The 5,174-nt window shown below is 38.9% G+C and overlaps 1 long non-coding RNA gene across 1 annotated transcript; it reads left to right on the forward strand.

The window, feature by feature from the left end:
- Positions 1-1,540: 1,540 nt before the first annotated feature.
- Positions 1,541-2,821, forward strand: LOC136832950 (uncharacterized). Its single transcript, XR_010851359.1, has 2 exons — positions 1,541-1,858; positions 2,180-2,821. It is a non-coding gene; the product is annotated as an uncharacterized lncRNA (long non-coding RNA).
- The last annotated feature ends 2,353 nt before the right edge of the window (positions 2,822-5,174 follow it).

The raw sequence follows: 5,174 nt of genomic DNA on the forward strand, positions 1-5,174 counted from the left end.
AAAATTCCCCACAAAACGGCGAAAGAAACCCGACATACCTAGGAACGAACGAATCTGTTTCCTGGTTTTGGGAACTGGAAAACTCACAATGGCTTTAACTTTCTCAACATTCACTCTGACTCCCTCTTTAGTCAGTCAAAAAAAAAAAAAAGGTCAAGTTCACTTCTCCCAAGGCCAAGCTATAAAAGGCCACAAAAAAAAGACACGGGAAAGCGCTTCTCAGGCACACAGAGAGAGAGAGAAAGAGAAATTCGTTTCCCACCCTCTTACAATGCATCGAAGGCCTGATGACGCTTACAGAAAAATGCTAACACCAAACCTCGGGGCTCGCTCTGTCTCCAACGGCAAAAACTGCTGGATCAGCACTTCCCTTTGTCCAAACGGAAAGTGCCACTCAAGCAAAGGCAAGCGCTCTGCCACATACTCACACACACACATACCCACACGCACATACGTGTGTGACTACAAAAACCAAGAAGTGCATTCACACTTGTGCAAAAACTGTTTTGCACCCCGCAACTCATAAATATCACGTAGGATATTACTCAAACATTAAAGTTCCCAGAAATAACCCAACAACCAAATATCACCCTTACATAATACACGCCGATGCGTACCGCAGATTGCTATAAAAAAAAAAAAAAATACAACACACCATAATACGCTCAGCGCTTCACTACACTGTAAAAAGTCAAAGGTACAGAAAGGGTATAACGATGGAGCTGAGGTATATATACAAGGTAAAACACCCCAAGGCTCAAAAATACCCCTCTGCATCAGGAGGCAGGGTATTTTTTGTGAATAATATACCCTCTATTACACTTTGTCTCAAAATGGGCTTGGTAAGTTTATGTGATCATGTCATGAAATGAACTTTTACTCTGTATTAAATCACCACATTGTTACACTGATAGTGTAATGCACCAAAAAAGTTACTAAAAACATATTGATTTTGAGTTATGGATAGTTTTGAAGCAAAAATTCTACTACAAATGCAGTACTTGGCAATCGATATTGTTGCTATTTGACGAGTCCCTTTGATTACACAACCGCAGTTATAATATATACATCCATATATATACATATACATATATATATATATATATATATATATATATATATATATATATATATATATATGTGTGTGTGTGTGTGTGTGTGTGTGTGTGTGTGTTACACAGACATACGCATATGGAAGTGTAATATGTTCGTTGTCCCGTAATTGCGCATGTTATGCGCTAGTGCCGCGACTCGGGAGCCCAGGAAATTTCAATGGTGTGCTATGCAGTGTAGATAAGGTGTTGTGTGATGTGAAAGCGATACGACGCTGTTTTAATTGTGGCCTCTAAGCAGTAATTAATCGTTATCAGGAATATAATATCTACATCGTGAGAAATTACTCTCACAAAGATTTTTTCAATATTTTGTGTATTCACTTGTTTCCATATTATCCATCTCTTTCTATAGAGTTATTAGTAGCTAATGTCAGTGAAATCTTCCCACCTGCCCAGTTAAGGCGCTGTCACACTATATAGCAACCCATGCCCTGAAAGAGGACATCATGCTAACCTAGCATGAAACATTTAATATATCTAAATAATTTCTGTAAAGATATTTAGTTCATTAGTTAATAATTTTTATATCAAGCTAAATATATGTTTTTCCCCTTTCAGATCAAGTGCAGGCAAAATTTAGTAATTTGAAGGGATACTTCATCCATGAATATAAAAAAATTCAGGCTGCTCCAAGTGGTTCATGTGGTAAACCAAGCTCCAAGTGGGAATTGTTTGATTTGATGTCTTTTTTACATGATACAGTGGCTTCACAACCTACATATTCCAGTGACATTAATGAACAAGTAAGAGTATATACATATGTGTATTACATTATTTACATAGCAGTTTAATAATAGGTATAATTACTTGGCATTTAAGAATCAAATTTGCACAATAAACCTGCTGTAGGCCCAGGTAAGCAAAAAGTGTAAGGTTAGGTCAGTAAGGTCAATAGAAAAATCTAATATTTTTAGTTAAGTAAAGGGAATTATGCTTGCCCTTCCATAATCTTAAATTATCAGAATTACTAATGCATCATTACCTAAAACTGATGCATTATACAGCAGTTTATGTTATCAACATATTCATAATAGAGTAATATATATATTTTTTTTTATTTACAGGTAAATCCTATAGATAATCCTCTAGTTATTGAGGTTACTCAAAACACTTTTGATGAATTTCAAACCGGAGAGTCAAGTACGGGTTCTTCAACTCAACCTGTGTCCCCCAGCTTTGACCTTTCTAATGGAAGTTCTGATCGGTCTGTTGCACCAGCAACTTCCGCAACTTCATCTCTACAGAACCAAAAAGCAAGTAACAGTAGTAAGAACAGGAAGCTACAAAATTCATTTGAGGAAGAATGCTTGCAAACCCTCAAAGAATTGGGCAACACCAGTACGCCTAACGACCTAGGTTTCAGTGTGGGAAAACAGTTGAGGTTTGGATAAGGTCCCTACTAGTAAATGGACAAAAGGTTGCAGCAGCTAGGATTTCCCAAGTCGTCCTGGAAACTGAGCGGGAATATGGCTTACCTGATGATAAAGTAGGTTAACAGTAGTTATCAATTTGGTGCTAAATTCTGTCAGTATTTAATCTTGGTGGTAATTTGAATTTCAAATACATGATCGGTAAGACCTCAGGCTTTCTAGTCTAATCAAGTTCCTGTAGCTGTAAACATTTTGTATACAATAAAGTTCAGTCTAATCAAGATTGATGTCATGCAGCTTTAAACATTTTCTATGTAATAAAGTTGATTAAAGCAATTTCAGGGTTTGTTTCTCCAGGTATCGCAGGGTACATATTTAAATTCCACATCGCTCTTCATAACTTTCTTATAAGTACTGAGGAGTAAATAATAGCAATTGAACAAATAATGAATTTTATTTTAAGATTACTGTATATACAAATGCAAATATTCGAAGGCATATGGGAGAAAATGTCCACTAGTGCATATAGGCTCGTTCATCTTGGAGTGGTACTGCCCCTTCATTATTAAAGTAATAATCCATTAATGTGTTCCTTACATTTTGGGCATCACTGGTACTACGTCCGCCATGTCCAGGACTACTATCCAAACCACTGTTTGATAAACCTCTCTCTTATTTCAGGGGGTGCATACAAATTCTTAGATTGTGCACGGATAGAATTATGTAAAACCACTATAGCAAACAAAATGTCCTTTACATTGTTTGGACAAGTTTGGATAGGTTTTGATAACACCTTAAATACTACTGAATGATACCAAAGGCATTTTCTGATATGCGCCTTGCTCTTGACAACCTATAATTGAATATAGTTTTTACTTTGTTTAATTCCCTTCCTGGGAAAGGTTTCATCAAATAGGGCTTAATTGGGAATGCCTCATCACCAACAATGACATATGGGCTTTGCTTATCAGTGAAAGGTAAGCAACATGATGATGGGATATTTAAAACTTCACTATCTATTGCTTCCTTTAGGCTACACCTATCCCAAACCCCACTGTCGCTGGCTCTTCCATTAGCACCTATATTTACATACAGGAACTTATAAGATGCATCAACTAATGCCATCATGATCATACTAAAATGACCTTTATAATCATGGAAACCTGCACCAGAATGTGGGGCTTTGCATTTTAGCACCCTTTCCCATCTAGTGCCCCTATGCAATTTGGAAAATTCCATTGCTGGAAATAATGCAGAGCAATTTCATTCCATTCCTCAGGAGTTGATGGAAGTTTTAAATATTCTGTTTTCATTATGTTGTATATGGCTCTGCATGTCTCTGGTATGAGGGATGAAACCAGATTATGGCTAATCCGAAATTGATACCCAAGGGGGAACTTGTGATTCTCCTGAAATGAGAGAAAAATTCCCTAAGTAATAGTATAAATATATATATTCCTAATGTACATACTGTAAACCTTGCATTTTTGCCTTGACATATTGTACTACAGCTTATCTGGAATTATCAGTTAATTAATAACCATACTGTCATCAACTATAAAGTTTAAAATATAATAGTGCAACCACAAAATTTACTTTTTTTTATTATAAATTGTGTAAACACGCAATTATTTTTTTATTATGTTACCCAATTAATAGACAGTATAGCTAGGTTAGGTTAGGTGGTTGTTTTGAGATTGGTAATACTTTACTAACCTAGCCTAGGCTACTTTGATGCCTGCCATTAGGTTGCAGTCTAGTCTGGGTAGCCTTATGTACAATTTTATCGAATACCTTAATCTTAATCTTGGCCTTGGCTAACTTATGCCAAGACCAAATTTGTCCTTTCCTCCCCTGAAAATCCAAAAAATGTACACCAGCCTAGACTAGGCTTACTTTTTTCCTACAAGAATCTATCAAACATGAATAGCAACCCAAAAACGAACAGTGTACAGATACAAAATGATCAGCATCTTTCATGCATAACCTAATTAATACACCAAGCCTAGGATATATTAGCCTAGTCTAGGCATAAACAATTCCAAGTAACATAGCCTACCTGTTGCTAAATAACGAAGAGTGAGGGTCAATCGCTGTGCAGCAGACACAGCTTTCCTCATTTTAGTATCAGCTTTTTCAATGTGAGGTGTCACCAGGTTTAACAGATGAGCGAACTGTTCTTTCGTCAATCTAATCCAGTTCTTCATGGCGGACGGCGTCGACCCTGACGAAGAGGTGGGTGGCGGATGACAGTTCTGGCGGTGTGAAGGTGGCCGACCTCTCGGTGTACGTGCGCTTGCAAGGGGCGAACTTGCCGGCCACGTCGCGGAGTCTCTGCAGTGATGGGATGTGGCGATCTGTCACAAGTTTGCCCGGGACCAAGAGGGGCTCATACAAGGTTTTTTCGGCTGCGGATGGGGTGCTGTCGGCTCTGGGGTGGTTCTCAAACCAAGGAGGACCCACGGCAGCTGATGTTTCCAGTCCTCGGCGGTGCAGGGCCATGAGGGACGCCTTCAGGGATCTGTGGAACCGCTCGACCAGGCCGTTGGCAGCCGGGTTGTATGCCGTGGTGGTGTGGTGCGTGGTCCCCAGCAGCTGAGCCAGGGCGGACCCAATTCGGACAGGTTGTGATGTGGTTCGGGGACGCTGAAGTGGCTAACCCAACTGGAAAGCAGGGCCTGGGCACACG

The sequence above is a fragment of the Macrobrachium rosenbergii genome, chromosome 51, assembly GCF_040412425.1.
Source record: "Macrobrachium rosenbergii isolate ZJJX-2024 chromosome 51, ASM4041242v1, whole genome shotgun sequence".
Taxonomy (NCBI): domain Eukaryota; kingdom Metazoa; phylum Arthropoda; class Malacostraca; order Decapoda; family Palaemonidae; genus Macrobrachium; species Macrobrachium rosenbergii.